Source organism: Camelus ferus, chromosome 1 (genome assembly GCF_009834535.1).
Source record: "Camelus ferus isolate YT-003-E chromosome 1, BCGSAC_Cfer_1.0, whole genome shotgun sequence".
Lineage (NCBI taxonomy): Eukaryota > Metazoa > Chordata > Mammalia > Artiodactyla > Camelidae > Camelus > Camelus ferus.
In genome coordinates, this window is record NC_045696.1 from 27,182,008 (window position 1) to 27,206,811 (window position 24,804).

The following is a 24,804-nucleotide window of genomic DNA, read 5'->3' on the forward strand; positions in this document are numbered from 1 at the left end:
ATTTCTGTAACAAGTCACACTAAAACTTATTTTATTTTCTATTTTCTGAAAGTGACTCTAGACTCTATTTCCTTTTAAAAATTCAGATCCTTGAGATTTTTAAAATCTCAAATTGTTTATCAAATTGATAATTTGCTTTTATCTTAGAAAGTTTATTTTAAATACTTTAAAATAGATATTTCCCTGAAGCAGGAGTAACAGTGTTTTCTAGGAACTAGACTATATTCCAGCCTCTGAATGAATTAACTCACTACTAAGTATTTATTAAGTAACAATTTACACCTAACAAGTGTGTAGTGTTCTTGTACTCAGCTCTGTGGGAAATGGAACAGAAACCAAAACTAAACCTAATTTTTTTTTTTAGAAAAAAATAAAAGGTAGGTAACAATAAGATAATAGTATAGAACAAAAAGTAAACAAGCATTGAAAATGACTGACATAAAACAAGTGGCTAAGAGTTCTGAGAAAGGAGAGATTAAGTGGCAATGGTAGTGAGGAAAAGGCAGGAGGAATGATGAAGAAGAGGCAGTCTTGGTAGTAAGGCACTATTTGTTCATTGATCTTGAGGAGCCTAGATTTCTTGTTGGAGAAGAGTGGAGGATAAAACTGTATTATTAAATACACTTAAATGTAAAACTGAGACATTTAGACATTATTCTGCAGAAATCTAGGAAATTGGTTAGAGCAAGGGCAAATAAAGCATGTTGTCAATGTGATTAAAATAACAATAGCTTAAACAGTTACTACATTTTACAGAGTGCCTGGAAATATGCATGGTAAGTGAAGGGTATGAACAAGAACCTGGAAGAATTAAACTTTAAATGTAATTCAAAGCATCTGAGCAGATCAATGCAAAGCAACCCCAACAAGTAAAATGGCTTCAGTATTAAGTAGTCTAATTGAATTCATTAACACTTCCAAAGTGTTGACCTGAAACAAATAGCCCGTCAGATATTTCTCCAGCAAAGATGGTTTTATTCAGGATCAGCAGAGAATTGTAATTCAGGGTCTGCAACCATGATGAGCCACATGTAAGTTCCTGTTTAGCAAGGGAAGGCTAACACTTTTACAGAGTGGGAAAGGAAGTTGGGAGGGCTATAGTAAACACAGAGTCCATGGCTTTTCATTGGCTGAGTCTTTGCCAGGAAAGAAGAGAAGTCTTTCCTCTTATTGTTGGGCTCTGCTATTATCAGAGGGCATGAGTGCTCCCCCTTCTCATGTCCCAATTCTATTTAAGTTTTCTGTTTATTTTTTTTTTTTAACAAAAGTAAAGAAGTTCTCTACCAGCGACTGGTAAATGAAGGAAAAAGTGAGAGAATTGGCAGAACCATTTCAAGGACTGCCCAGGGCAGAGTGACCATAGCCAGACCCATCTTTGTCTAGAAATTAATGTTTTGATTAAAGCCATGTTGACACTTGACTCATAGACTCAACTCTTCTAGCTTTCATACAGTCAGCTCTCCACTTCAATCTGTAGTTGGTTGAATCCACACATGCAGTATCCACAAATACAGAGGGTAACTATTTCCCATGATACGTGAACAAATCTTTATTCTGACTTATAGATTCATCTCTAAGGAGATTAGTTAGTATGAATCTAACCCTAAGAATAAAAACTGCCATTTACAGGGCTCTTTGAGTCTGTTAAGCCTTGTAAAGAACTGATGAGGTTCAGGACACACCCCAAAATATTTGAGAAGAAATCTGAGAAACAATGGGTGCAGGAAGGACTTTCAGACCTTCCCCTGAAGCAGTTGATAAGGCCATCATATAACATTCTTATCTCTGAAGACTGAGGAACATCAGAGGGATGCTGGGAGGAATCTGAACAAACAGACCTTGTCAAGTTTCCCTCTATTTACTATACTTAGCTCATACCCTTTTTCCTATTACATTTTCCCACAACTTTCTACTCCATCAAATCTAGCATAAAATGCTCAGGTTTAACACCTGATTTGTGTCTTAACTTCATTAAAGTCTCCTGTGTCATGTAAAACTTATATTAAATAAAACTGTATATTTTTATCTTGTTAATCTGTCTTTTGTTATAGGGGCCCGGGCAAAGAACTTAGAAGGATAGAAGGAAGTGATATTTTCCTCCCCTACAAGACGTTTTGATACTAATTTATTTAATCCTCTATTATCATATAAAGTAGATACTATTATTTGCATTTTATAGATTAAAAAAAAAAAAAACCTTAGTGGTGCCCAGGTATGGAAGACTGCTTCAACATTTAAAAACCAGTTAGTGTAATCCATCATATCAATAGACTGAAAGAGAAAAATCACATGATTCTGTCAATAAATGCAGAAAAAAGCATTTGACAAAATTCAACATCTATTCATGATAAAAAACTGTCAGAAAACTATGAATTGGGAAGAACTTTCTCAACTTGATAAAAAATGTCTTTGAACAATTCTTACTTACTGGAAAGAAACATGAAGCTTTCCCATCAAGATCAGGGATAAGGTAAGTGTATCTCCTCTCACCACTCCTTTTCAATATTCTACTGCAAGTTCTAGCTCATGCAATAAAACAAGAACAGAAAATAAAAGTTACACATACCAGGAAGGCAGAAATAAACCTGTCTTTGCAGATGACATGATTGTCTACGTAGAAAATCTGAAAGAATCAACAAAAAAAGTCCTGTGCTAATAAGCAATTATATCATGGTTGTAGGCTACAAGGTTAATATACAAATGCCAATCACTTTCCAATATGCCAGCAATAAACAAGAGCAAATTAAAATTTAAAAAAAATACCATTTATATTAGCACTCAAAAATGAAGTATTTAAGCATAAATCTAACAAAATATGTACAAAATCTGTGTGAGACAAACTATTAAATTAATTAATAAAATCAAAGAAGAATTAAGTAAATGGAGAGATATTCCATGTTCATGGATAGGAAGATTCAATATTGTCAAGACGCCAGTTCTTCCCAAATTAATCTATAGATTCAATGCGATTTCAATTAAAATCCTAGGAAGTTATTTTGTGGATATAGACAAACTGATACTAAAGTTTATTTGAGACACAAAAGACCTAGAATAGCCAACTCAATATTGAAGAAAATGTAAAATGTTGGAGGACTGACACTACCTGATTTCAAGACTTACTATAAAGCTACAGTAAAACAGTGTGGCATTGGTGAAAGAACAGACAAACAGATCAAAGAAACAGAATATACAGCCTAGAAAAAGACCTATATAAATATAAGCAACTGATATTTGAAAAAGAAGTAAAGGCAAGTCAATGAAACAAAGGTAGTCTTTTAAACAAATGGTGTTGAAGCAACTGGACATCTACAAATTTAAAAAAATAAATCTAGACACAGACCTTACACCCTTCACAAAAATTAACACAAAATGGATCACAGAAATGTACAATGCAAAACTATAAAACTCCTAGAAGATAACATGAGAAAATCTAGATGACCTTAGATACAGCAATGCCTTTTTAGATACAACACTATAGGCATGATCCATGAAAGAAATAATTGATGAGATGGACTTCACTAAAAGTAAAAACTTCTACTCTACAAAAGACAATATCAAGATAATGAGAAGACAAGCCACAGACTGGGAGAAAATATTGCAAAAGACACATCTGATAATGGACCATTACTGAAAGTATACAAGGAACTCTTAAAACTCAACAATAAGAAAGCAAAGAACTGATCAAAAAATGGGCTAAAGGCTTTAAAGATATGTCACCAAAGAAAATATAGAGATGGCAAATAAACACTTGAAGAGATACTCCACACCATATCTCATCAGGAAAATGCAAATTAAAACAACAATTAGATACCACTACATACCTTTTAGAATGGCCAGAATCTGAAACACTGACAATACTGATAGCTTGTGAAGAAATGGATCAGCAGGAACCCTCACTCACTGCTGGTGGGAATTCAAAATGGTAGAGACACTTTGGAAAAACAGTTTGGTGGTTTCTTATAAAACCAGACATATTCTTATAATACAATTCAGCAATCTTACCCATTGTTATTTACCCAAAGGAGCTGAAAATTATGTCTACCATAAAACCTGCACATGGAGGTTTATTTACAATTGCCAAAACCTGGAAGCAACCAAGATGTCCTTCAGTGGGAGAATGGATAAATTACATGTGGTACATCCAGAAAATGGGATATTATTCAGCAATAAGAAATGCGCTATCAAGCAATTAAAAGACATGGAGGAACCTGAAATTCATATTCCTAAGTGAAAGAAGCATCTGAAATACTGTACAATTCCATCTATATGACATTCTGGAAAAGAAAAACCTATGGAGACTGTAAAAAGATCAGTGGTTTCCAAGGGTTGGGGATGTGGGGGTGGAGCACAGAGGATGTTTAGGGTGGTGAAAATACTCTGTATGATACCATAAAGATGGATACATGTCATTATACTTTTGTCCAAACCCATAGTATGCACAGCATCAAGAATGATTCCTAATGTAAACTATGGACTTTAAGTGATAAAGACATATCAATGAAGGTCCATCAATTGCAACAAATATACCACTCTGGTGGGGGGTGTTGATAATGGGAGAAATTATGCATGTGTTGGGGCAGGGGATACATGGGAAATTTCTGTACTTCTCCTCAATTTTTCTATGAACCTCAGACTGCTCTATAAAAATTGTCTTTATAAAGAAAGTTTTTAAACTGAGACATAGAAAAGCTAGGTCACATTCCTACAATTCTATAACCAGTAGGTTGTTGTTTAGGGCTTCCATCTGCCAGGTTCCAAAACCTGTGCCCTTAGCCAATCAATATATTAATAAAATTAAGTGTTTGAACTTACAAGGTTGGGTAATGTCTCAATTCTGATAAATTTGCCTTGGTGCTTAACATTCTTTGCACTTCCTTGGATAATTCTGGCATTTCTCATGGCACCCTTACTGTGCAGTTTATAGTCTTCCTAATTTCAAAAGCTGCCCTCTTTCTCAGCCTCTTAAGAAACCACCCTCCCACCAATCTCTGTGTCTGAGCCACTCAGGCGCTTCAGTTCCTGAAGAAAGCTCAATTCCCTCTTGTCTGAAGAACTTAATACCCTTCCCTGACTCTAGGAAATTCTACTCCTAGCAGCCTTCCCCATACTGCCTAAATAAGTAAAATTCTATATCACATCAAAGTCTCTTTTTTCCACTACTATCTCATTTATCCCTATTCCTCTCCCAGTTTCCAAGTATCACAGAGCTGACTCCTTTCTGTTTCCCACCCGAGAGTAAAACTGAGCAACAAAACTTTCATGTCTTACAAAAAAAGAGCACAAGTCCAACGTATTTCTCTCTCTTTGATCCCACACCCTCTCTCTCCTTCTCCAGGTTAGAATCCTTTGGATTCACAGCTTTCTTAAGAAAGCGTCCCTTAAGGCTTTTCCCTTCCCTTAAGGCAAGGGAAATAAATCTTTGATTTTTCATTTCTCAAAGAACTGCAAACCTTCTCTTCCTACTCTTGCTATGCCCTAGGCAACAATCCAAATTAGAGTAAAAATAACCAATAAATGTTGTGTCAATCAATCTCTGAAGTAAAGGAGGTGCTAAAGTCCCCCAAAAGATAAGTTAGGCATCATTAGGATAAACATTAATGCAGAAAATCACATGTTTAATCTCTTGTTCACATATGTATGACCACCTATAATCAGGCTAATCTGATACAAATGTACCTTTTGAAATACAACTTTTGTTGTGATTTACTGGTTAATTGTTTGGAGGCCAGAAATTTGATTTCAGATTAAAAGCATATAACTGGGAGTTCAGAACTTGCAGATACTAACTACTATGTATAAAACAGATAAACAACAAGGTCCTAGTGTATAGCACAGGGAACTATATTCAGAATCTTGCAATGGCCTATAAGGAAAAAGAATATGAAAAAGAATAAATATATATGTACAAATGAATCACTATGCTGTAGACCAGAGATTAACACAACATGGTAAGTTGACTATACTTCAATTAAAACAACCAACCAATCGAAACATAAAATCACATTGTCTGCCTTCTAAATGATTTTGACCCTTGGGTATATACTTTAGTATGAAACAAGACCAGTCATGGAACGTTTTAGACATGTTGAAACCTAGAGATCAAGATAACTTTCTCCCAACACTGAAGGTACAGAATCTAAATATAATTCACAAGAGAATGCTGTGGCAGTAATCTCATGGACCCTGAATATGCTTTATTCTTTCTATACTCAACATTCAACAGAATACTTATCATATCCTGAAGAAGATAGAAAATCTCTAAATCCAACCTAAAAGTACATGAAGGAGGGTAAAGGCACACAAGAATAGAGGAAGTCATTGGGACAAGTACAGCAGATCTTCATTTTACAATGCACAGTATGAAGAAATGTATGCAGAACAACATGCATTCATTCATTTCAAATAGCCCCCCTTAATCTGAGTTGAGGGGCTTCATTCTATACATTTTGAATGCTAAGGTAAGTAAAATGTGTTTTTTCCTTTTATTTTGGTGTCTGGAAATGAGTCTATTTGTCACTAACACCCATAGAATACAGACAGGACTAAACAGGCTTTCGGAAAAAAAAAAAAAACATTAGCTGCTTTTGGCACAGTGCTGGGTTTGCAACATGAGTTGCTTACCAGTCTATGAGTGTAATGATTAACATTTGGCTTCTTGTTCTTTCATTTACTATGGGGACTTTTTAGCCTTTGATCACCTTTCTATTTCACCCATTGCCCTTCAGTTTTACAAATTATTCACACACAACGTTTGGTTTTTCCTTTCATCTTTCTTATTCATTGTTCCTTCTATCCATTAACTAATGTTTATTGAATTATTCAGTAATTTAGGGAGACCCCCCACCACAGGCCACCAACAAAGTGTAAGTTTTCCCAGGCTCCTTTTTTTTTTTTTCTTCACTGAAGGCCATATAGATGAGACTAAAATTTGCCATGAAACACCTGGTCCTAACTATCGTTTTCAGATCTACAATGCTCAAAGTTAATATTAAAACTCTGTGAAACCCATTATCACTATATGAATTACTTAGAGATCTAGAGAAATTGATTTTTTTTAATTCTAAAGACATTAAATATTGTGATTAGTGGCTATAAAGAAATAATAGATGCAAAATTTGGTTAAATAACTTGGGATATCATTGCTATTTGCCTTAACAGGAATATGTTAATTATTTAATTGAAAAATTAATTCCAGGAAGAGACTTAGAGAAGTTGAATCATAGCTCATCCAGACCCTGAACATGTTTTAAAACTATTTCATACATTTTTAAGCATCAAACAATATACCAGATAGTGTGTTAAATATTGTAGTGTTATCACATTAATACTCTACAATCATATGGGGTAGATTTTATCATTCCATGGCTTTTACACAACAGGAAATGGAAGATCAGAGGAGTCAGATAACAAAAGCATTTGAAGGGCCCACACTGGAATCTAAGTCTCCACTTAACACAACCATACATTTTTATCACACCACAATGCCTCCCTTAGCTAGACGGCACCTGAACCAGAGTTTTTTACTTCTCCCTTTTAAAATTATTTTGTACATTATGGTACTGAATAACTAGTATTTTATTACCTCTTCTCTATTTTTTATTCAACTGATACATGTACAATGTTCTAACACTTGAATGATGTTACAAGGCTATAAAAACAATAAAAAGCAGCACCTTGCTTACCTGCCCCCATCCAAGTCCCAGTTTAGCTGTTTCTTTTCACATCTGTGTCCATATTTTAAATAATATGTTTATATATATACACTACCTTTGAAATTTAGACACTATTCATTTATTTTGCCTTATGAAAAAAGAGAGCTAAGCTTTTTTTTTTTTTTTTACCACTCCCTAAACATACACACTCTCATTTCCTCCATTCATTTTCCATGTTTAGATGAAACTTTACTGGATATTTACCTTATTGCAACAATAAAAATATTGTTCACAGATGAGCAATATGGTATACTAGAACATTTCCTTTAACTGTACAATTATTATATAGTTTTCCTGTAATTAATAGTTACTAATAATCATTATTTTTTTTGCTTAGTTGTTTGTGTTTTTTAGTTTTCTACATATGTATTATTGTTCACTATGTTGTACCCTTTTCACCACTGAGATGATAGATTTCATATATCTCTTATCTGAACAGTCAGCTATCATCTGCAAAGACTGTTCTCCATGCCTACAGAGTTACTTGAGATCTATCATGCCTTCCATTTCTCCCATATTCTTTTTGCCTATGTAGTTTTATATATTTACTTTTTTTAATCCCTTTCGACTTTATTTTAAGTAGATGTTAGGGAGATTAGGATGCATATGTTTTTAATAAGCTATGTTTAATCACAAATCCAATATACCTTGAAATTGTCTTTAGCGCATAATTTAGCATTCACCAGAGCAGCATGTAATTTTGTTTTGTATGATAATTTGTTCTGCATTTAGAACACGGAGCAGGGAACTTATTATATGTTTCTTTGGATCTACATTTGTATTGAGCACACCACATTTTTCAGAGTAACCACTTTATAGATTCTTATTGTTGCAATCAATACAGCACCCAACCAATTCATCCTGCCATTCCCTGAATGTAAGATATAAAAAAATGGGAAGGCTGGTGGTAGAAAAAATCCTCTTTAATAAATGAAGTATAATCTCAAAGCAAAACTTTTCCTTTAAAGGTTGTATTTGTTTTTGATATTTACATTCTATATATTTAAAAATAAATTTGAGATTTTAAAATGTTTCATGACAAATTATATGAAAAAGGGACTTTCCAATTTTCTAACACAAAATAATTAAGCTAACTTGATTTTAGCCAATTTGCCATTGAGCTGTTTCAGCAGGATAAATTACTCTGCTGTTCAGTAATATTGTTGGCAATTATGTTCCAGGAGAACAGGAAGGATTAAATAAAAATTTTCTTACAACTTCTCTTTTGAAGTAGCAAGGCCAGCCTTTAAAAGAATCAAGCATGGAAGAACTTGCTTTCATATTAATACACAAAACCAAAGTTCTAACTTGTTTATAAAACTTCATTCTCATGTTGAAAAGAAAATATTTTCCCTTCATATATAAAGATAATTTAAATTAAAAGAGAAAGATATTAAGGCTGAGTTACTTTATGATGTTTATATATATATATATGTATATATATATATAAAAATACAAGTTTGGGAACCTCTCATATACAGATGAGAAATACAGGTTCCCAAACCTATTCCATTTATTCTATGGTATTGTATCTCCTGTTAAAAGAATTTTAAAATATGAAAATGAAAGAAAAATTAAAATATCAATATAACATTATCTTGTATTTTTTTCACCTTTTAATCTCTCAGACTAATTTAATAGTCTAACTTTATTTTCCATGGTTTTAGAAGCATCAACCAAAAATGTATTAGCAAACCTAATTCACTGCCATGAATAAGTAATTTTGGAAGGCCAGCACACAGAATGAAAGATGATTCTTTCTCTCTGTCTGGATTTTCTTTTGTAAGATATTACTAATATCAGGCAGACCTGTTTTCAAATATTAAGAAAAGAGAGGTGGGAGTGGAGAGAGAAAGAGAGAGAGAAAATTGAAGTCACCTACCATCTGCATTATCCAAAATCAGATTAAAATTCAAAATGATTTACTTTCAAAAGTTGGTGAGAGAAAGAGGTAACTGGGTTCAAGAGAAAAGCAGTCCCTGCTAAACACATGAAGTGTGGATTATTATGGTTACTAAAAGGAAGAGGATACTTTAAGTATAAGGGCCTGCACAGAATAGCAGTGGAGAGCATGAGCCGCGTAGACACATGGTCTTGCTTCACATCCCACATCTGTGACATCCTAGTGCTGTGATCTAGAACAAGCCCCTGACTACCTCTAAATGTCTTTCTGCATTTATGAAATATGGCAAATAGTACCTAGTCATAGGATCATTGGGAGGATTAAACAAGAATACATGTGAAACAGCATTCTGTCCAGAATTTATAAAAGAGATATTAACTATAACTGCTAGCAATTTCACTCATGAGTTCAACAATACTTTTTTAAATGTCTATTATATGTTCCACAGGCACTGTTCTAGGTGTTGTAGACTTAGTAGTAGTAAATTAATTAAACAAGGAGGTCAACAGACCAAGATGGCTTTAATATAAGTCTATGTAAGCAACACAAAATCTTAGCCTATAAAAATTTAAAGATTAAGAAATCAAAACCTAAGGATCACAAACAGCCAACCAGGCTTTCCTAAAAAGGCAACTGCTTAAGTTACAACCAATCAATTTCCTTGCTTTGCTTCTGCATCTTCTCTGTAAAAGTCCTACCCTTGTCTCCTATTGATGGAATGCCCCTAACCACTTTCAGTTTGGCTCTGTCCAATTAGAATTAATTTTTGTCCTGTCCAGGAGTTTTGCTCCAGTTAAAGGTAATGATGATGACTTTTTCTGACCCTTGTGACTTCAATCAACTAAAGCCTGAACTCTGTCAACCTTTGCCCCTATTCTATGCTTAATTCTCTGCTGCTCAAGTCCTTTCATGAATATGCATACACTTCCCAAACCCCTCAATAAATATGCATGTACCCTTAGCTTAAGACTTCCCCAGTTTTGCTGTTTGAGGAGACACTGCTTTGGAAAATATGCTCAGTGTTCTCCTCACCTGTTGTAAGTACAAAATACTTCCTTTTCCTCCTTTTTGGCTTGATTGTGTCTTTTGGCTTATAACCCACCAAGATGCAAACCCAGTTTTGTGGTAACAATCATCCTTGGGAAAGATGAGTTGGAAGTTTTAGAAATGAGATACTTGTCTTGGAGAGAGAGAGAAGAGTGAAAGGACAAAGGAAATACAGTAACATTTCCAAGAGTGACTTATATGATAGATCATGGAAATTAAGTGTGTAATGAGAGAGCAACAAATGTGAAGGGGTGAAGGTTTACTTGAGTAGGTATTATTAACTTCTTACTTGTGAGAGCAGAGGTTGGGTCTTGGTTCTTTCCTGCCCAGAGGGTATATGGGATTTTTAAATATTGTTCCCCCTCTTCCCAAATCTCTTCAGAAGTCTGATGGCTTCTTTTAACCCCACAGAAACAGATCCCTAATTCTTCACCTAGGGCAATGCATGTCTACTTTTCCTGCACTGGCATGATTAAGAGCCCTACTCCAGAGAACAGTCCGGGAATAAAGAATTTTCTCCTAGATACCCTTTGGTTATTGCCTGTGTGGAATACAGCTGACAACTGGATTCAACGTACATAATATATACGTATTTTTGAGGATTAATTTTATACTAGGCTTTGTTCTAGGCACTTTGAATAAAACAATAATCCTTGCCTTCAGGAAGCTTTGTTTTTGGTGGGCAGCTGAATAAGAAAAGGAGTATGATGTGGGAGGTGTAGTTTTAAATAAGGTGATCACAAAGAGTTTGTTTAGAAAACAAAGACTTTAAGTAAGGGAGTGAGTCATGGGATAGTTAGGAGAGTGTATCAAGCTCAGGGAATATCAAATGCAAATATCCAGAGGTGGAAATTTACCAGATTCATTCCTAGAGCAGTAAGGAGGCCTTATGAATAGAGACCAATCATAGATGTGACATAAAATTCATATTTTATGGCAAAATAAGAAAAACTTAAACATAAAAAAAATTTTTTCTGCCCTTTGGCCTCCTCTCTTCCTCTATTGTGCATTATGTATCTGCATTATGCATCAACCAAACCTTCCCCATCAGCAAAAATACCTGTTCAATCATAAAGAGCAACATTCTTCTAGCATTAACAAGACAACTCCTTAAAAGATAACATTCCTTCTTGATCTTGTAAGGGGTCACATGACCCACCAGCATGATGCTTAGATCTGGATTATGTAAACTGTCTATAATACATCATTTGCTGTACAGTCCTCTGTCTCAAAAACTCTTATGTAACCAGCCTAGATTTCTAACCAGCAAAACAGTTCCCAGAGCTCTCTGAGTTGCTCTTCCTGGGTTATAATCCTCAAACCTGGCTCATGTAAAATTTTTCATTTCTTTCTTAGATTGACTGATTACTTTTTATTGACATAGGCTAACAGAGGTAAGGAGGATGAAGGCTTGGGTTGCATTGTTTTCTTACTGTGAGTGAGAAAAGAAACCAGAGAAGCTTTGAAGGAGAGGAATGATGATCAAAACTATATTTTAAAAGGATCACTCTGGCTGCTGCACTAAAGACATATGTTCCCTTACTTTAGAAGCTCATGAGATTTTGTGTGTGTGTGTGTGGCCCAGAGTAGCTCCAGACAAAAGTCTAATGATAAAAGAAAAATAAAACTCTTGAGAATTTCAGAAATCTGGGCTGGAGATGCTGGTTCAACCACTAAAGGTTCTCGGGAGTGATCTATTTTTTAGGTCAACATGTTACCAATTCTGGGAGCTCTGTGGGATCTTGTCCCCAAAAGTGACCTATCTTCTTGACACTGCACATAAGAATGTATTATGTTTTGGGTGGGTTCCTAGAGAGTAGGAAGGGATATGGGATTCTAGCACAGAACCCTGGGGCTCAATAAGACTTCTGCTGAAATTAAGGCTACAGCAACCCTATCACGCTATTCCAGTCTAAAATCAGAAAATAAGGTCATACCTGCAGAAGACCCAAATTGGAGCCCACCTTATATTACCAAGTACTGTCAGTACTGGCTGTTTTCTACTGCCCCTCCATAGCCATCCTCCTCTTTCTCCTTTTCCTGCAGCCCTAACTCTGGGGTCCTCAACATGCCCCTTATACATACCACTTTTACATCCATGCAAACTGCAGACCCTGGCACCCTCACCTGTCTAGCCACTAGACAGCTAATACCATATGATCTCATTTATACATGGAATCTAAAATGAACAAAAAACTAGCTCATAGATGCAGAGAACAGACTGGTGGTTGCCAGAGATGGAGGGGTAGGATGGGGTGGGGTGGGATCAGGGGAGTGAGTGGGATGGGGGTGCAAAATCAGTGAAGGAGGTCAAAAGGAACAAACTTGCAGTTATAAAATAAGTCATAGGGATGCAAGGTACAACATAGTGACTATAGTTAAGAATACTGTATTGTATATATGAAAGTTGCTAAGAGTAAATCTTAAAAGTTCTCATCACAAAAAAAAAATGAATGACTATATATGTTGACAGATGTTAACTAGAATCATTGTGGTGATCATTTCAAAATGAATACAAATATCAAATCATGCTGTACACCTGAAACTAATATCATGTTATATGACAATTATATCTCAACTTTTTAAACGACCAATATTCTTGACACTGAACTTGAGAGTTGATTATGTTTTAATAAGTTCCCGCAGGGCGGTGACAACTGAGAGTTCCTGAACAACTGTGTAGGACTTGTTACAATACTGACACCATATGCTTGGAGGACGCCAGGCAGAAGGATCATTGCTGGGGCCTGACTTGAAAGGGACAGTAACAAAATTCAGGCACCCAAGGTGGGATAGACTGTGGCCTTTTTACCTGCAGCTATCCCCTAGACTCCAGGCTTGCCCCGGCTCCAGCAGGAGGATGGCTGAGGCTTTGGGAGGTTCAGGTGAGGATGATTGACCCTGGTTTCTGAGTACACCCTGACAGGGTAGAAGGGCAGCAACCTTCAGCCAAATTCAGAGCAACTCTTTCCAGCAACCCAATACCCAGGTGTGGTGCATAAATAGCCCAGCCCCCAGTCACTGGGACCGTGCTCCACTGAGGAGACCACACTGTGGCATCGTTGGGGACTGAAGAATGAAACTCATGCACGCCTGCCTCTGACTGGCCTTCCCGAGGTACTGGTGACCTGGGGACAGTGGGGACCTGAGGATGAGAGGGAGCCAGGGCAGTCCTTTCAACAGCGCTGTCCACCTGACCCTGGGACAAGGCAGTAGCAGCTGCACCAGTGCTTTCAGCCCTCCCCGCCAACCTCCAGGCGTCAGCAGTGGTGTTCTCCATTGTCACTCTCTGTCAAGGAAAGCGGCCATCCCCGTGAGCCAAGAGGCCAGACCAAGAAAAGCCCCAGGTATTGAGGGCCGCTTGACAAAACGGAATGAGGGCACTCGATCTGAGTTCAAGAAGGCACCAGGGATGCCGGAGTGTCAAAGGGTAGGTATGCAACTGGTGACTAGATGACCAGTCTTCTGGTCAGCACTAGTTTCTCTGAAGTGGTCTGGGGAGCCTCATGAGCCGTCCCCAAGGCCAGGAACCCCACTATCACTCCTCCCCCTCTGCGTGTGAGGCAAACTGAGGTTCCACCGGCTCTCCTCCAGATATCACACAGATACCAGCTGCCTGGCGATCTGGAGAATGCCCTGTGGGGACCTCACATGCTTTTAGTCCTCAGCGAACAGAAAGTCTGAAAACTCCTCTTTTTCAGCTGTAAGGATGAAAGAGAAGACCCTGCCCCAGACAGCTGGACCATCCCCTAAGGGAGCAAGCTGTCAGGAACTAATGTGGCCCTGAGACATCCCGTCTAACCTCCTATGGGACATTCTGACCGAGGAGGGACTCTCTAAGGCATGAACAGTTGCAAATTCAAGGGAGACCCCGGTTATATCAGAGTCCACGCCATTTGGAAGCCTCCTCTTTCAGTCTTTTGAATGCATGAACAGTTTGATGCTGGTTCCAAATTTCCTAAACCAGAAATCCTATGCAGGTCAAATCTTGTGGCATTTGCCTGCCAACTCATCACTCCAACCGCCCCCTCAGTAGTGGGAAACAAATCCCTGAAAACAGAATATCTAAAGTCTGGGGAACCAAATGTTCAGCATACCAAAGGACAGCCCATTAGGATGCATTCTGAAGAGCTGGAATTTTTTAGGTATCACCACCTCGACCTCAAAACACTTAATCTTATGTAACACAGCCTGGCCCCAATACCAGCTGGGATATGGGAAAGTTGCCCATCAATGGGTCTCTAAATTATGTTACTTCCAGTTGCCCTGCTCCAGGTGCAGTTAACCCCAAGATAAATTAAAGCTGAGTGCATTTGAACTCCTGTCTGGTAGACTCATCCCCCAAGCCTGAGAGAAAGGGTGATTTGGCCCTTTTGAAATGGAGCGACTCAAGTGTGCCCTCCAAGTAGGAGAAACTACGAAAGCTCTCACAGAATATGGTGACCAAGTGCTACTAGCACCCACCAATCTTGCCCTGCACCCCTGCTGGCCAGGAGACTGGGGGCACCGAAAAACCTGGAAAACCCTCAGTCTGTGAGACAGCTCACCCCTAAAGGGAACAGGCCCCACCTGCTGACCTTAACCACGCACTCTGCCCTGAAGTTGCAGGGGGTCACTCCAGAGGCATATCACACATTACACTCGAGTGAAGAGGGCACAGAGCCTCCACATCCTGGGAGACAACCTGGGGAAATGCCCCCTTGACTACTCGTGTGAACCTCTCTCTGATCTGAAGTTCCTCTTCCGGAAAACAACAGAGGTGTGACCAGGGAGATTCAGGCCACGGCAGTGAGCCTCTGCATCAGGGTACACTTCTGCCTACAGGCAAAAGACCTAGATACTTTCACTTTTAAGAAAAAAATTGACATGTAACTGTCAGATTGTTACATAAGTGGGGGCACTGGGCAGACAGGTGGAGAAGGAGGATGGTCTGGAAGATGGTGTTATATGCCTTCAGCGGGTGCCAGCAATGAGTGCCAGCAAGAAACTGGTTAAAGCCCAACAGCCACGACTGCACGGTAGCAGAAAAGAATTAACCGGACGCGACCCAATGTTCACTGTATTATAATTAACATTGCAGTTTAGGCCCCACCATGGGCTTTTCGGTATACACCATGGGTAAGGACATGCGCAAAAGGGCCAAACATGACTAAGCATTCCAGGGACACGAGCCATCAATCAATCAAGAGACCACCCCTAAGCAAGGGTATAAGAGAAAAGGGACACAAACACTGCAGCTTTTCCTCCCTTAGAGCCTGCCTCCCATTCTTGGGGGTGTACTTTTTCTTTCTTTTAAAATAAATCTTAAAATCTTTCACTACGCAATGCACCATTTCCCGACTGCAAATCTGTTTTCCAGGTATGACTCGCCCTGGGGTCTCTACCTCTTGTAGTAACATAACCATTATTCTTACTAATATTTGGGCCATACATCCTAAATTGTCTGGTGTCCTTTCTGTCCAAAAGTTTAGACAAACGGCAGGGGCTCAGGGATATGAACAGCTAGTGCTAAGGCCTGGTGACCATCCAACACATCTAAAGGCGGCTGAGGAGAAGTTCTGCTCCTCGCCCACAGCAACAAAGCCGCCCAAACACAGCAGAAATCAGTTTCGGACCCCAGGCTCTCACCCTTCAAGAATGACAAGCAGGACAAAAGACAGAGCAAGGACTTTTTACCAGCAAAGCCCATTAGCAGTTCTGGGGGAATCTGGGTAATAAAGTAAAGTCTAACCTTTTGTTTTCCTTTGTGCTTAGTTTCACTAGCTTGTAGGATGCCACGCTCAGAGGACTTGCTCCGGGCTCTTCAGACCAGAGTTCCCAGTGTGAAACAGCCGCTCCTCACTCTAGCTCGGGACTGAACACGGAAGCGCTGCGCACACAGGGAAACTCAACATGGCGGCGGGGTGCAGGCTGTGCGCAGAGACGCCGGGCCCGTCAGTCTGAGGGGCGAGACTCCGAGACTCGCGAGAACTCCGCACCTCCAGGCCCCGCCCCTGCCGAGCAGATCCCTACAAAGCAGCCCCACCCATGACCTGCCTGAAGAGCCTGTTCTCTACTGCTGGAGCTCCCCTTTCTTTATTCTCTGAGAATAAAGCTGTCCTGTGCTCCTGAACCAGTCTCATTCTGTTGGCTCAAACGAAACCAGAAAGGAGGACCCTTGCTGGGGACCCGCCTGGATAAAGGTTAATTAACAACCATCATGACTCTTCATTATCTCACGTACAAACTGATTTTAATGTGGTGAGACTTATATTTTAATATGTACTTGAAAATATATTGTTAACTAAAAAATTCCATAAAACTTTGAAAGAAGCAGGGAAATACTTCGCAGGTATTAAATTCTATGATCTCCCTATTATGCCATTATCCCTACAAAAAGGAATTAAAAATTAGTGTATTCCTGTTTCTATTTATTTTTCCTGCCTTCCTGAAGTTACAAGTAAGGAATAAACAAAAAGATGAAAGGTAGGAAGAGAAAGCAAGAGCAAAGGTGATTGTTATGATGCAAGTGAATGACTTAGGTCCTGGTTATTAGCTAAGGATTTGTTGCCTGAATTTCAGAATTTATTCAAAACCCCTTATAGCTTCTTTGGCACATGCAAATATGAAGGAATATCACATCTCTGATTTATAAAATAAAATCCAAGAACCAGTGACTCAATATGACTATTTGGGGCAGAAGATGCTTCACAGCTGGACGATTTACTACTAGGATCATTAAGGGTGACACTAAACACATAATACAAGGATTTTGTTTACCTTCATTCTGTTTCAGAAACAACATACTCCCCTCTCAAAACATACGCTGTTACTTAAATGCCTGGCAACTCCTTTTATTTTCAGGTCTTCTTTCTTCCTGTTTCCAATTTCATGGATTTCCTACTCACTAAAGACATTTAAGCCGTTCTGGTTATATACTGCTGTGTAACAAACCACCTCATACTCACTGGCATAAAGTAACAACAATTTTATTATGTGGGTCAGGAATTCAAAGCAGAGCTGAGAAGGCTTGTCTTGGGATGTTTTTATAGCTGCGCCATGAAATCTGGGCTCCCAGCTGGGAGGTTATGTGTCTGGGGTGACTCAAATGGCTGTGGATTGGAATCATTAGACTCCCATGACAGGCACTAAAGCTGGGCTCAGTTGAGACTGATGACCGACACAAGACCTTTTGAGGTAGCTAGGTTTTTTAAAGCATAGCAGCTGGATTCCAAGAGCCAGTTTCTGCAGAGCAAATGTTCAAAAACTAAGGAAGATGCATGATGAGCTAAGCTCAAAAATCAATAGTCCTCCCCTATTGGTTGAAGTAGTCACAATTTTATCATGATTGAAGGAGATGATTCAGAGGCTTTGCCTCCTGATGAGAGGAGTGTCAAAGAATTTGCAGTCGTTTTTTTAAAAATTACTACATAAACCACGTATAAAAGCTGGAGCACAGACTAATTGCTAAATGTATGAATAAGAATGTGTGTATGTTGCTTATTATTGGAGGCATTCCATCATCCATTCTATTCAGCAAACAGTCCATATACTTCATGGGTAACAGCTCAACACACTTCAGTGGAAGACCTAATGAGTCTAGGGAAATCCAGATTTCAGCCAAACAGTACAGGGTATTTCTCTGGACATAGGGTTGGTCCTGGAAAGAGCATGTGTAACAATTTAGATCACTGGGATACATTTTTAGACAGTATTGACTTTTTCTGCCTTTGTCTCTTGGCCTCTGAACATTATCCTGTGTGCCTTGAGGCTTGGTCTATTATGGCCATTTTGGTAACAGCTGGAGAAAGAAAGCAACATGTGGAGCAAAGCAGAGCAAAAACATTCAAAGACAGAAGGAGTCAGAGCTTGATTGAGTCCTGTCCTCTGAGAGTAGTTTTGCTTTGCTTTTTCAGTTCCATTACACCATAACTTTCTTTCATTGCTTAGCCACGCCAAGTTGGATTTTATGTGTTTTATGTGTATCTGTGTTCAGAAGCATCATAACTGATATTGTCTGTATGGAAGAGAAATTAAATATAAAATAAAGTAATCCTGAATCCCCTTGATATTTTTGTCAGTTAATCCTTTTATGTTTTTATTAAGTCCTTAAATTTATGTGATTCCAGAACTATTTTAGTTGGAGAATGATGGAAACTGTCCAAAAAACAAAAACAGAAACAAAAAAACCCCAGATAATCCAAATTGCTTTTCTCAAACATAATCAAGAATTGGTCTTTGGGGCTCATCTGGATATATTTTAACTTTAAAAGGTATTCGATATGTATTTCTGTAAGTGGAAGAGAATACAATTTTGAGATAACCCAAGCTTTATGTGTTATAAATTGATGACTTCTTTTTCAGTCTTCATAATCCAACTAGCCTCTACTTCAATTCCTGTTTAGAATTTCAGTAAGCTTCTTTATTGCCATGTGCTAAAGTGTGAATATTTGTGTCCCCCCAGATTCCTATGTTGAAACCTTAACCCACAGTGTGATAGTATTAGGAGGTGACTCAGTCACAAGGGTGGAGCCTCATGAATGGGATTCGTTCCCTTAAAAACAAAGACCTCAGAGAGCACCCTTCCTTCTTCTGCCAAATAAGGACACAGTGAAAGATATCTGTCTAGGAACAGGGAAGCAGGCTCTCACCAGGCAACAAATCTGCAAGTGCCTTGTTCTTGGATTTTCCAGCCTCCAGAACTGTGAAAAATAAATTCATGTCATTGATAAGCCACTCAGTCCAAGGCACTTTTATTATAGCAGACTGAATGGACTAAAACATCATGTAAATACTTCTATTACGTGATTCACACTCTGTTGTGTGTGTGTGTCTGCCTCCCATTACATTTTGAGCAAGCACTTCTGGGACTTGCCCATCTTTATTCTTAGCACAGAGTAGATGCCCAGTAGACTGCCAAGCCAATGAATGAATGCCCAGATCGAAATCAGGGTGGGGAGCATGAGTAAAAGTTTATAAAGAACTTAATCGAACTCTTTTGATTACATTGTAGAAGGTGACTACTTTTTAGCATAGTCCAGGAGTCATATTTTTGACACCATAGTATATAGCAGGATAAGAAATCAGGTTTACTCAAAATGATTGTTTAATTATGCACTCTTGAAACATGTGGGGCTTAATTAACAGTGGTTGATCATAAATCATGCAGATAAAATATATTAACTTCCCAGAATATGCTAATCCCATGCATAGGTGCATTATTAGTCTAAGTAATTAATTATTTTTCTTGACTTATTTTTCCCCCAAAGTATTCAAGTATTCAAAATGGTAAGGTATTTTACTTACTATAAATGTCTTAGCCCATTTAAAAAAGACAGATTTTTAAAAAATATTTAAAACTTTCCAAAAGACTCCCTTTTCCCATAGAGAGGCAGAAGTGGGAGCACAGGGATTGCAGGGTTAGGCAAAGCAATGAAAAATTCTGCCTTAGAAAGGTAATGTTGTATGACCTTGAGCAAACAAAGGTACGTATTCTTGGAAGATTCAGTTGGTTTCAAGTCAGAAAGACCTTTAATTTGGCAGATGTTAATATGGGATTCCATATGCACATATATATATACAATTGATATGTTTCGGAAATTATCATTTATAATTTCTTATTTTTAAAAATGGCCTTTGGAACCTAAGCAATACTTTAAAATTTATACATTAATTAAAGGTAATGGAGCTTTTAAATGTTTGGTGCCAACAGCACAACACACTCCACTTACTGGAATTACCTCCCAAATAAACTGTACCGAAGTCTTTGTCATGAGGGCTGCCACTGGGGAGCCACAGACAAGACTAAGTCACTGACTCTCATCTGATTCTTTTGGGGGAATGTAATTTACCAAAGTATATTTTTAACTAACTGCAAAAAGGATAAGGTGCAGATTTCATGTAGTTCTGAAAGTTAGGGATTATTTAACCTAAAGAAAAAGAAGTGTTATGATTCCCTGGCTCGGTAGAGATAGGAATGTCATGCTTGTACTGCCCATAGAAAGTTAACTAACTTAGCAATTATATTTAAGTTTCTTCCACAACTTTTCTTCAAATGCTCTTTGTCTTTTTCCTGATTCCCTTATTAATGAGGTAAACTTTGACAAATGCTCCCTGCCTGTTGGCATGTGGTGTGCTTTTTAACAGAAGGCAATGGAAACTGCATCATGACCGCTGCCTGATAGTGAGTACAAGACAGTGCTGAGACCAGAGGCATTCTAGCTTCAGATACATTTCAGTGAAGCCTTTACTTGGTATGTTAGGGCAGTGGTTTTCAAACTTGTTTTTCAAACATAAAATTACTGGTATTGTCTCCAAAGTATTAATTATTAAGACTTGCCTCCTGGGATTCTGATTCAGCAGGATCAGAACAAGAATCAGGAATTTACACTTCTGACCAGAGGACAGCTCTCCATGGACACTGCTTCAAGAAACATGGGTGTAGAGCCTCTGGAGAACAAAAATCTTTGAAAATATTTGTAAAACTTCTCCATTTAAAATCCATTTGTTGTCTTTCTCTCACCAGTGTTCAAAACAGGGACTGAGAGAGAGAGAGATTATAACTTTCTCAGCTACTTCAATGGCACTCAAAGTGCTAATTAAATAGTCTAGTTTGTTGTTAAGAATAAGACATTTCCATTATAAAGGATTATCTAATTTTTGAAGAAAAAAGTAATAGTTGTTTTCCCATACAACCTTTGAAAGAGACATCTAAAAATGTTCAGGATTTGATTAGAAAGTCAGTTTACTAATTCAAAGTAATTTTTGTATTCTGAATGTGAGCAAATCTTTTAAGCCCAAGATCTCTAATTTATTTTATTCCATTTATGTATTCTATATTTTTGTTAATTTGGGGCTAATTTCTTTAAACCACTAACTTCAGAATTTTACAGCTGACACATAGGTGCTTAGGAAACAGTTCAGTCTGCAGTGTTGGCATCTGGCTTTGGAGTGTTATTTAGATGTTCCATGTTTTGTGATTTTATAAACATGAGGCGATAATAAAAATGAAAATGCTGATAGATGATAAGCTTGCAGTACTGGTGTGTTACAAATGGAAATAAGGCCTTAATGAGGACTTTCCTGATGGAGTGTGTTGATAAAAGGGGGAAAGAGAAAAAAGCAACTTGTGCATCGGTGTAAAACAGAAACTAAGTCAAAGGACCCAAAAACAGAGGGTCCTTAAGGTTCTTGGTTGGGAGTCCTGCTACAGAATCCTTTTTGAAAAGAAAAAGGTCAGTGTCCCTATCTCACTGGAGGAAACTTCCCTAAAACTTTTTGATACTAAAATGACCACTACATTCTCATGCTCTTTGATTTCGTGTTGCCAAATCCTTACTTTTTCAACATTTAACTTCTTTCTGCTGAATTCTCTTGAAATAAGGTGAGAAAACTGGCATTTGAGGACAGATATTTCGATTTTTAAAGAGTAACCTCTGTCTTTAATATTTTCTTTAATCGCATCCTTTTGTAGCAAGATTGTATTTTGAAACATTAACAGACGCTGCACCTGTTATAAGCTATTTCCTTCTATTCTACCCCACTTCGGGCACCTGAAAGAGCTTTCTGTATGTATTGCCCTGCGATGGTTACCAGAGAAATGCAAAGGGGTGTTTGCTACAGAAAAGCAATTCAATATTCCCTTTTGGATTTCAAAGTAGATTTTTGAAATCTATAGCAGAGTAAAGGCCGAACTGCAAGAGCTAACTTCTTGCAAACCTAAGATCTGGCATGTAAGCAATAGGCATGAGTTTCCCTTCCTCCCTCCTTCCCCCTTCCCCTCTCCCTCCCTCACTCCTTCCTTTTCTCCTTCCCTTCTCTCCCTCTCTTCCTCCTTCCCTCCTTTCCTCTTCTCCTCTCCCTCCCTCCTTCTCTCTTCTCCTATCCTCCCTCCCTCTTTCTCTCTTGGAATCTCTGTCTCTCCCCCTCTCTCTTTCTCCCTCCCTTTCATCTCACTGGGAAGAGAGAATTAAACAGGAGGGAAGGGAATTAAATATAGTGAGTGTGTATTACTGAGGTTTCTGATCCCAGTGTCCTCTCCCCTTCTAATCAAGTAGGGCTTGGGGAATCTGAAAGTAAAGACCTATTTCCAGCTCAATACCAGAGAGACAGCAGGTATCACCCAATAAATCCTGGGCACTTACTATGGACTTCACCTAGATCAACTCATTTAATCCCACAATGACCTTGTACGGTAGATATTATTAATATAACCACTTTGTGACAGCAAATACTTTGAGGAGCCAAGATTTAAGCACAGGTGGTCTAGATCTGGAACCAAAGTTTATTTCTTCTAAAATGCAGAAGTAACTGCTATTCCCCCTCCCAACCCACACAGCCCAAAGTTGATATCCCGTAAGGCCCTAAGGAAGGGCCTCCACATCCAAGTTTCCAGAGCCCCCGCATGGCACAGAATAACGTACAGAATTCATGGGTCCCCACACCCAACCTACATCAGAAGGCTTAGAGAGAGTCAATGGATAATCAAGGACATTGAGGTTGGGGAGAGGGGGATGAGGAGTAAAGGCGCTGACAAACGGAGACCACTGGAAGCTTGGACAATAGCAGTAATGCCAAAAGCCCCAACCACCCGAACCCCCACACTTTCTACACAAGAAGACAGCCTCTGGAATTTAGATACGACACTGCGGAGGGGAAGGAAGGGCAAAATCCAGACTCCATGTCTGAAGTGACCAAGAAAGATATAATTGAGTTCACCTGGAACTAAGATGCTATTTTCTGCCGCTAGGCAGAACAGCACCCAAAATAGACACTAAGTCTAGTCATTGAGACCTCAAGTGAGATGTTTACACCCCTGAATTGTGAGGTATGTGCAATGCTGGCCCTCAGGAATTCAAAAGCAAAAAAACAAGCAAAAACACCAAGAATTTATTCCACAGTTAGGGATTTCACAGTGATTTTTACTCACCAGGCATGGAACCACTCCCATCCTTTGAACCACACTTATTTTTTGACCTTTAAAAAAAACTAAAACTTTGCAAGTTTTGGGGAACAAACTATGTGTGAAAAGTGGAGAAAACATGTGTGCAATGATTTCAGTCCACAAATACAACATCTTCTATTGTTTTGGGGGTTTACAGAGTCCATATCATATACATTAATTCACTAAATCATGACAATAGCTCCATGAGGTAGGTATTATTGAATTTACAGGTGAAGTACCTGAGACTTCGAGGTTAAGTAACATGTCCAAGGAAACATAGCCCATGACAGAACTGGGACTCAAACCCAGGCCCTCTGATACACATAATTTGTATGTATATCAGATACTCAAAAGAGAAACTAGCTTAATTTTAGTCAGTTCACCAAAAGAAAGAGAAAATATTAGGCCATTTAATGTCTCTCTCCATTTTTCCCCCCTTGATATAGCTTGGAAACTTGACTTCTTGACCTACAGGCCTGTTCATCTCTAGGTAGATGCTGGTGATTGCTTCACTTTTGTAAAGTTAAATTTCAAATTATTACATTCCCCTTTTTTCAGTTTTTTCCCCCAGATTTTCAAATTATGATCAACACAAAATTTAGCAATATGTAAGTCACAGAAAAAAAAAAAAACTTTCACTAGATTCTGTTGCTCTTGAAACTTCCAAGACATAATACCCATTTCGTCCATCCATTCAAAGTTGAATAATTGAATATACTGACTTTAATCTAATGAACAATAATATGCAAGTTGGTAAATGATAAATACTGTATTGTCAAATTTTCACATAAGTTTGTAACAAGAAAGCAGATAATTACTGATAAATATTTTGGATTTATATAATTTTCTTGTTGCCAGAACATAAGTGGTCCAAATTTTACAAATCAGATTTATTGTTGTTGAATCCTGACTCTTTCAGGAAAAGGTTAACTGAAATTCAGATACACACACATACACATTTTAGTACATTCTTAATATTGAAAAGTTACTCTCTGATTAAATGATTAACTTTTAGTTTATGATTCATGCTGTATCTTTAATTTCAGAGGAGTAAAATGAGAATTTTTCCTTACAAGTAGAAACCTGGTTGTTCATAAAAGAGAATTTTTACCCATTTGATAATATAGTGGTGAAATGTTAAGACAGCACAACTTTGTGATTAAATGGAATAAATCTGATCACACAATGAAAAAAAAAGAAATCAACACAGGAAAGAATGA

At 38.1% G+C, this 24,804-nt stretch overlaps 1 long non-coding RNA gene across 1 annotated transcript in view; it reads right to left on the reverse strand.

Moving 5' to 3' along the window:
* Positions 1–16,514, reverse strand: part of LOC116666518 — a 230,352-nt gene extending 213,838 nt beyond the window's left edge. The window contains exon 1 of the long non-coding RNA XR_004323426.1: positions 16,394–16,514. This is a non-coding gene — a long non-coding RNA (uncharacterized LOC116666518). The remainder of the gene's footprint in view (positions 1–16,393) is intronic.
* Between the last annotated feature and the right edge of the window lie 8,290 nt (positions 16,515–24,804).